Raw genomic sequence first — 9595 nt, 5'->3', positions numbered from 1 at the left:
TCTACTGAAGGACCTGATCCCAGGGCCACTGACACTCATCCTCATGTTGTCCAGAGACTGCTACTCATTGGTCCTGTTTTGTTTTCTAGAAACAGAAAAAGAAAATTTAATGCCTGTTCAGCATGAGATGGCTTCAGATACTTTGGGGTGACTACTTAGTAGATGGGAGACGGCTCTAGGTTCCATCTCCAACACGGCAAAGAGCCAAAGCAAATCCCAAATCCTAGGGCAGGTATCACAGGATATGGCTTCCATCCACAGTGATTCACTCTCAGGCTTTCCCCTCCTCTCCTGGTAAAGCCAACTCTCAAATAAGCTTGACACCACTACCGCCAGCACTCCTCTGGGCCCACAGCCACTGAAGAAATAAATCCTTCCAACATATGAGCCACCTAAGGAATAAGTCTCTCCCCTCCCAGTTGAACTTGGACAGTTCATCGTACATATTAATTAATTTATCTTGGTTGGCTTGATTTTTTTTCTTGCTTTGTTTGGTTTGATTTTTAAGACAGGGTCTCTGTCTACAGATTTGGCTGACCTGGAGCTTACTATGTAGGACAGATTTGTAGCAACCCTCTCGTCCCAGCCTTGAACTGGCAGCGTTGGGATGGCAGGTATGAATCAACGTGCCTGGCTCAGCCTGCATCTGAACTGCAGCTTTAGGGCAGCCCCAGAAAAACAGAACCAAAGAAGTTGGAGGGAGGGACTTCCTGACCCAGAGACTCCAATAACTGGGCTGGACATTGTATGTGGGGAATTACATTACACTGGGGGCATTTCATATGGAACAATAACAAACGTGTGCCAAAGGGAAGGGTAGATTGTAGGAGATAACATCACATACATGGCTCATATGATGCATAAGCTCAATCTCCAGGGACAGTGAAATTCTGTGATCGGTCCTGCTCTTCGCCCAGCTCAGATGGAGTGGTATCCTCCCAGTTCTTTCACTGGCATTGTGTTCTCCTAACCATAGAGGTAAGTGTCATGAAAAGTGTTCTAGGTGTGATGTCAATGGCCTAACGTCACCATTTTGAATAACAAAGTTGTCATACTTAACTTTCATGCTGCTCTCAGGGTTTTTTCCCACATAAAATACATACATGTTTTACTAAGGTCTTGAAGAGTTGTTTTTTTTTTTTTCCTGACGAGAATAGACTTGTGTTGGTATCTAAGATGTGAAGGACATTTGTCTGAAAGACAGATTGGCATTGGTTTTGTGTCATTATAAAAAATAAGCTAGCATCATAATATTGTAAATAATACAGGAGAAGCAAACTGAACAGCTAAGGGAGAGGGTGGCTCCATGGAGGTAGTGACAGTGTGGATTTTGAACATTGTATATATGATCATCATTCACCTATCCATATATTTCAATCATTTGTCCCTCTGTCTTCCCTTCCTCCCTTCTTTCCCTCTCCTCCTTTCATTCCTTTCTTTCATTGTTGTTACTTAGTCAGGGTCCACTGTATCACCCAGTCTGGACTCAAACACACAATCTTTCTGCCTAGGTCTCCTATGTGCTGGGATCAAAGGTGTGAACTGTCCTGCCTGGGGCAATTAAAACCCCTTTTACCTGTCGGGTTGGCCTTTTCAACCTGTTTTTTAATTATCTCTGCCAACCAACTCTGTTCTTCACTGGATTCATCAATCTCTTCCTTCTTTAACATGAAAATATTTTAAGAGTGGACAAGATGTCATGGGACATATTTCATTGTCTGAGCAGGGAGATGGGAGGCGGGCCAACTCTACTTCATCTCTTAGAAGTGGATTTTTCTCTTAAAGCAATTTAAAATGTTTGATTGTGGCTACAGCACATAATATAAAACTTACTGTCTGAACCATTGTATGTGGATAGGTCAGAAGTGTCAAGTGTGTTCACATTGCCACACAAACGCTATCTCCAGAACATTCTAGGCTTGCAAAACAGTTGATTTCTTCACATCAAACAATGCTCTCCCTTGTTCCCTCTCTCAGCCTTTGTCAGACACTATTCTGTGACAATGACATTGGTAACTTTAGATGCTCCACAGTAATAGAATCACCTCACATTTGCATTTTCTCTTACAACTGGATTTCAAGATTTAGTAAGTGTCCTCAAGGTTCATCCATACTTTAGCAAACATCAGAATTTCCTTCTTCGTGGTTGAGTCATACTCTATTGCCTTTTGACCACAGCCCACTGCATCCTGTTTACCCACTCATCTGACAGTGGGCACTTAGATGGCTTCCACTGTTTGGTTATTGAATACAATGCTGCTCTGATTATGGGTAATGCCACAGGATTACTTTACATTCCCACTGACTGGGCACAGGGTTCCAGCTTCCCTGACCTCTACACTAACACTTGTTGTTTTCTATTTCTTTGACAGTGGCCATTATGGTGGTATATCTTAGTTAGGGTTTTATTACTGTGAACAGAGAGTATAACCACAGTTACTCTTATAAAGGAAAACATTTCATTGGGGCTGGTTTACAGGTTTACAGGTTCACAGGTTTAATCCACTGTCATCGTGGCTCGAAGCAGAGTAACACACAGGCAGACATGGTGCTGGAGAGGTAGCTTGAGGCTGGATTCAAAATCAGTAGTGGGAGAGAGAGAGAGAGAGAGAGAGAGAGAGAGAGAGAGAGAGAGAGAGAGAGAGAGAGAGAGAACCACTGTGTCTGGCTTAAACATTTGAAACCTCAAGGCCCACTCCCAGTGATACACTTCCTCCAACAAGGCCACATGTTCTTTCTAATGGTACCACTCCCTGGTGACCAAGCATGCAAATCTATGAGCCTATGGGAGCCATTCTTACTCAACTATCACAGGTGCTTGTGAGGACATAGCTCACCATGGTTTTGATTTGTATTTCTCTAGTGATTAGTGGTAATTAATATTTTTATGGGCTCTTTATTCATGTGCACATCTTCAGAAAAACATCAGCTCGTGTCCTTTGCCCATTTTTGTTCTGTTCCTCCTTGTTTTTCTTTGGTGCTGAGGATGGAACCCAGCACCTTGTGCATGCTGGGTAAGTGTTGCATGACTGGGCTCTGTGGGCAGCTCTGACTTCTGCTTTGCATCTTGAAACTGGGTCTCATTAAGCTGTCTAACCTGGGCTTTACTTGAGTCTATAGCCCAAAGATTCTTGGAACTTATGATCCACCTGCCTCAGCTTCTCCAATGTTTGGAATGATGGACACAGCCCTTTGCCCAGTTTCTGACCCAGTTAGTGGGACTGTTGCGGTTATTGTTGAGTAGTAGTACGTCAGTTACATGACCTCCAGGTAGTTTTTCTATTTTCATCTTTTCAATTGTTTCCCCCAATGCTAAGAACACTCCGTGGCTATAGCACCAAAACACAGAGAGCAAAAGAAAAATTGGACCAGAGGTGCCTTCTTCTCTCTCTTTTTCTGAAACATCTGTCTAGTTATCAATATGTGCATAACATTTATCAGTCTCACAATTATCTGCTTTCCAGCTCTTTTTTCTGTCACACACACACACACACACACACACACACACACACACACACACACACACCTGTGCTATCATGGTTATAAATCTTCCAGGATCTAGAGAGCCTTTCCTCCAGTCCCCATTGCTGTCTGTTGAGAAGCTGACCTTTCGCCTTGCTCTGGGGAACCTGGTTAGAGGTATCTTTGCCTAATCCCTTGTGTCCATCCAAGCATTCAAAGTCATCTCTCACCCACCCAGAGACACAAAACTTCCCATATTGTCTGAAATGCAACAGCTGTGTATGCCTCCTCACTCGGAGTACTAAACACTCCCATATTTTTACTGGTATCAAAAGACACATTCATTTAATATTGAGATTTATGGTGCAGTTAGGAAAACAACATGATGAAATTTTGGATCGTCTTAAACTTTTTCTCTTAGAGCATTGGCTGCTGGAGGCTTTCATTAGCATTTAAATCAGTGTGTTTTTAAAGTCTATTCTGAAATAAATTATGTCTCTTATGACATTTACTTAAATTTATGAAACATACCAAAATATGTAACTTCAGAAACAACTGTTATATTCCAGTTACGAATTATGATAGACATTTGTTGCTGCATTAGCCAGGGTTCTCTAAAGGGATGAGTCTGGGAGAATGAATATGTATATTAAAAGGGATTTATTAGACTGACTCACAGGCTGTAGTCCAACAATGGCTATCTCACACTGGAGAGGTCTAAAATGCTGTAGCTGGGTAACCCAGGGGGATGGGAATCTCAGTAGTTCTAAGATGGTGCGGAAGATCCGGGGAATTTCAGTCTTCAGTCTATATTGGAATCCCAAAGGATTTAGTTTAATATCAGCAAGTAAATGCCACAGTAGCAGGATAGGAGAACTTGCCAGACAAGTTCTAGGGCAAGAAGGCCAAAAAGCAAAATTTCCCTCGTCCCTATCCTTTCATGTGATCCGACACCTACAACTAAAATGGGTCTTCCTGCTTCAGATCATCTGATCAAGAAAAACCCACACAGGAGTGTCCAACGTCTTGGGGGCTTCTGGATGTAGTCAGCTGACAACCAAGATGAACCATCACCGCTACTGTCTCTCAAACAGATGTACGAATGCACAGTCTTCAACGGAGCCTTCTCAGAACATAGCCCAACTCAGCCACTCACTGGGCCCCACAGTGGATCCTTTCTACCCTATGAAGGGACTTCCTGGAGACGTCAGTCCTCATTGTCACATTTATATAACTCAACCATACGAACGGAAGTGTGAAAAAATGTTTATAGGAAATATGCACAGCCCACTCTCATGAACATATTCAGTATTTGTCAACTTGTATACTATTACAACTCCAATTTATACATACTCCTAAATCAACCCTCATGGTCACTCATAGATTCTAGATATGCGTAGAGAAGTAAAATCTTGGATCCTCAACACACAGCTTCTCAGCTGAAATAGACAGAGAGGATGCTATTTGCTGTATGTCAATTCCTGTCCTGTAAATAGTGCCCCTCTCAGGACCTATTGTTCTATCATCTATGCATCTATCCATCATCTACCCATAAATCTATATTGGTGAGCTTTTTTTTTTTTTTTGGTTCTTTTTTTTTCGGAGCTGGGGACCGAACCCAGGGCCTTGCGCTTCCTAGGCAAGCGCTCTACCACTGAGCTAAATCCCCAGCCCCTTTGGTGAGCTTTTTGTCGGTGATTTCATTGCTTAGAATGGGCCCAGGGAAAGTACTGAAGGACCATGCAGAGAGACTCTGCCTTCCAGAGAACACACGTGCATTTGTTGCTTTTCTCACTGCTGTGACCAAACACCTAACAAGAGTCAGCGTAAGGAAGGAAGAGTTTATCTGACTCACTGTCTTAGAAGGAGTAGAGTTCATCGTGGTAGGGAAGACATGGTGGGAACCCCCAGCAACCAACCTCAGAAAGCAAGCAGTGGATAGGAAGTGAGGTGAGCCATTGTAATGGCTATTCCTGGTTGTCAACTTGACTAACTCTGGAATGAACTACGTCCAGAATTGAAAGGCTCATGTGTGAGCTAGATCTTGAGGCTGGAAAACAGAAGTTTATGACCTGGATCTTGGCATGGAGTTCTTGAGGCATAGGGGCCATGAAAAGCTTCGTATACATCTTTAATCCCAGGAGACGGAGGCAAGGAGATCTCTGAGTTCAAGATCAGCCTGGGACAAATCAAGTCCCAGATCCAGGTATGGAGATGTACATCTTTAATCTGGGCCACACCTTCTGCTGGAGACCTACATAAGGACATTAGAAGAAGGAAAATTCATTCTTCTTCACCCGCTTGCATTTACTTGTCAGCACATCTGTTGGAACCTACTTCTGCAGAAGACCAGCTTAATAAACTAGCCTCATGGTCTTGAGCAATTACTAGAATCTTGGACTTCCCATCCACAGCTGCCCATGGTTGAATTAGTTGGACTACAGATTGTAAGTCATCATAATAAATTTCCTCAATATATAGACATTCCATAAGTCCTGAGACTCCAAAGAACCCTAACTAATAGAACTATAGAACCTGAAGGCCTGCCTCCAGTAACCCAGTTCCTCCAGGGAAAGTCTACCTTCCAAGGGTGGGGTTCTACAACCTTTCAAACCAGTCCACTAGGGAGCCCAGAGAGAGCTACAGTGGGGTTAGAACCAGCTCTGTGTTAGCCTTACCAACCATGTGCATGATAGCCCTCTCTTACCACACTCAGTCTGCATCACCAGTAAAGCAAACAAACAAAAATAAAAACAAAATCCTGACTATGAAGACCAGACCAATACCGGTGTGATTAAATGCAGGTCCCGAGAACTGTGAGAGGTTCCGCTCGTTCTTGCACCCAGGGGGAACCTCAGGCTACAGTCATGAGGGTCCTTTTCCAGAATGAGGCAGTATGAGAGAGGCAGCCTCTGCAGGGGACATTTGTCCACATTTCCAGGTCTCCTCCACCCTCAAGAATGGGCAAAGGCTCTGGGGCTGGTGGTGTCCTTTGATGTTCTTCTACCTCTCAGACCTTATACCACACATGCTAGGATGACTAGTAAGACCATGTCCTACAACTACCCACTGCAGCTAAGGTAATGGGAACATGCTTAGGGCTGAGATGTATCTAACTCCTCAGGGGCAATGCAAGCTAAATTAGTGTCCCATGATTCCATAGGGCAAAACTGCTGTGCCAAATAAGAATGAGCTATTCTAGCCTCTTATTGTAATAAGTATACATTCACAAGACTGAAAGGTAGCTTTTAAAGTATCAAAAGAAATATCAAAGAGAATAAATTACTACCATACATTTCTTGGAGCCTTATATATAGGTTGGTGTCATTTGTAAGAGCAATGAAGACATACACTATTTACTATCAAAAATGTATTCTCTCTCTCTCTTTCTCTTTCTTTTTTCTTCATATTTCTTTTAAGACAGGCTTTTTCTGTGTATCCCTGGCTGTCCTAGAATTAGCTAGTTTGAGACCAGACTGGCCTCAAACTCAGAGATCCATCTGCCTCTGCCTCCTGAGTTCTGTGAATAAAGGCACTCGCCACCACCACCACCAAGCTCTAATATTTCCCTTACTTGCTTATATTTAGAATAAAACTTTTGTACAATTGGTCTGGCTCATACTAAACCAAAAGATTAAAAATATAACTATATAATATAAACGAAATATCCATATTTTAAATTTTTATTAAATTACATGTCTATTTTGTGTTTCTATGTTTGTGTATATTTGTGTATATGTGTGTTTGTACACACGGTGAATATGTGGGGTGTCCAAGGACAGTTCTTAGGCACAAATTCTCTCCTTCTACCAGTTTCTGAGGCTTCTCTCAGTATTTCTGTTATTTTATCCTGCATTCCAGACCGGTTGACCCACAAGCTTCTACACAGGCTTCCTGTCTCCATCTCTGACTATCTCACTGGATAAGTACTGGGACCCCAGAGGCATGTCACCTCACCCACCTTGTTATATGGATTCCAAGGTGAAACCCAAGTTGTCAAGCATGTACGGCAAACACTTTTGCTCACTAAGGTCATTTCCTAGACCTATATTTACATATATTTTGAAAGTTATTTTTCTCCTAAACATTTCAAATTATCTATTCAAACTAAAAGACAAAAATATAAGAATCAAAATGAATACTGAGTATTGAAACAGAAATTATGATTAGTGAATAAAAACTGAATAAAACATATTTCTGTAGGATTAGCATATTACATGTTCGCTTATTAAACTACAGCTGTAGCTTTCAATGCTCTTCTAGCTGACAATGTAAAGAACTGACATCATTCAGTTCACATTTAGATCCATATATATATATATATATATAGATATATATATAGATATATTTAAAGACATGAAAATTGATTAATGTAGTAAATGTCTGTTGTAATATAATGTCTGTTAACCTTTGTGTGTGAAAAGTGAAAAGACCAGTAGTTCTCAAGTATGTGTGGATTATAAATTGAACCCGAGCAGAGCAGGAAATGGATGTGGGACTACAATGGAAAACAACAGTTCATGGTGCAAGAACAGAAGGATTGACAAATCAGTGACTCTCTCTTTCTCCTACATTTCTCTCTCCAGTTAATAATCACCCTACACTGAGAAGCAGGCATTGCGTCTGTTGGTCTCAGAGTCCCCAGTTTCCCATAGCATCCAGATGAAGTCACTTATTGACCAAAGGATGTTGAGCAAAGACATCAAGAAGTATTTACCTGAGTAGGAAATGAAGTGACTTGAAAAGAGACATCTAAGGTGACAAGTCACGCTGAAGCAGATCTGAGCAATGAATTCACGCTGTGTCTAATGATCCAGGGATGAGTCCCCAGGGAAGTAGGGGCCAATGCTGAAGAAGAAAAATACTACAACCATTTCTTATTTAATTAGGACTGCGTTCACATCGGGCCATTGGGTAGACCCAGCCCCCCGGAAGTCCGCTACCGGAAGTCTGATGGTTGTGGGTTATCGCTCTGCTTTTAAAACCTCTGATCTACTTGGCTCTACAGATACAAACGAAATCCAATCTCCTGGTCACTGTTGTGTTCCTGCTTTTCACCATCCAGGATACACTTTCTAAACCAGGTGTAGTATTATAAAGTGCTTCATGCTGCCTGTGTGATCCATGCAGGGCTTCTATCTGTGGAGCTCTTCTCTATGGGCTGGCTAGACAGTCTCTTCCAACCTTGCTCTGAATCAAAGCCACGCTTCTCTGTTTTGTGTCCAACATTTTTATTAGTACTAAAGACTGAACCTAAGGTCTCACCACTAAGCTATCAATACACACCTTGTTTTTCTTTATCATTCTAGTTTGAAATGAGGTCATGCTGTAGTGTCTCTGCCTCGACCTCCTCAAGTCACAGGATCACAGATGTGTCCCATGACATCAAGCTTAACCCACTTTTTAAACTCTGTTTATCTTGGACACACTCTCTGCAGCTGTTGAGATAAATGATAATAATTAGAGCAAGCATTTGTCAAAGGCTTGCTGAGTGTAAGGTTACACATCCAATTTCCCTGTGGTCTAGCTTCTCAGCCAACCCACTCATATTTTTAGACACCTTAAGTAAGACTCACTTATAGGAAAAACATTTTTCTAGTATAGCCATTAAAAGTGATACATATAACAGCAACAACAACAAAAACATCACATATATTTATTTGTTCCTTGCTCTTCCTTCTAGGGGATGACATTGTCATGGTGCCATTAATAACTGAACTGCATTCTATTTTACAAAGGGCCTCAGGTGATCCCATAGGTAGGCAGATACATGGAAATGAAAAGAATCCTCATCACTGGTCCAAAATCCATGATGATCTTATAAACCCTGAGTGTGCAGTTTTAATGCCCCCATTTGTCCCAACCCATGGGACATAAAAGAGTTAACTTGTTTTCCCTAAATGTCAATCAAAGACCTGGGCATAAACCCTGGGTTTCAGGAAGCAACTTGCATCCTGATATTTAATCAATGAGGTATTTTGTTTATTTAAGCATTCCTTCTTAATATTTGTATTTCAAGTCCTACAATGGAACCAATGTCTGAGAAATCAGGAAGAAAATCTGACCCAAAGCTAGGTAAGTACCAGTTTCTGATGCAGGAAGAAGAAATCCACTGGATTCAGTGAAGGATGAC

The 9595-nt window shown here is 41.7% G+C and overlaps 1 long non-coding RNA gene across 1 annotated transcript; it reads right to left on the bottom strand.

The window, feature by feature from the left end:
* Positions 1 to 844: 844 nt before the first annotated feature.
* Positions 845 to 8591, bottom strand: LOC134482771 (uncharacterized). Its single transcript, XR_010059320.1, has 2 exons — positions 8180 to 8591; positions 845 to 1193 (listed from the first exon to the last, which is right to left on the bottom strand). It is a non-coding gene; the product is annotated as an uncharacterized LOC134482771 (long non-coding RNA).
* Between the last annotated feature and the right edge of the window lie 1004 nt (positions 8592 to 9595).

This window comes from Rattus norvegicus, chromosome 17 (genome assembly GCF_036323735.1).
Source record: "Rattus norvegicus strain BN/NHsdMcwi chromosome 17, GRCr8, whole genome shotgun sequence".
In the NCBI taxonomy this organism is placed as follows: domain Eukaryota; kingdom Metazoa; phylum Chordata; class Mammalia; order Rodentia; family Muridae; genus Rattus; species Rattus norvegicus.
Note: the sequence above shows the minus strand (reverse complement) of the source record. Positions and strands in the feature narration are given on the sequence as shown.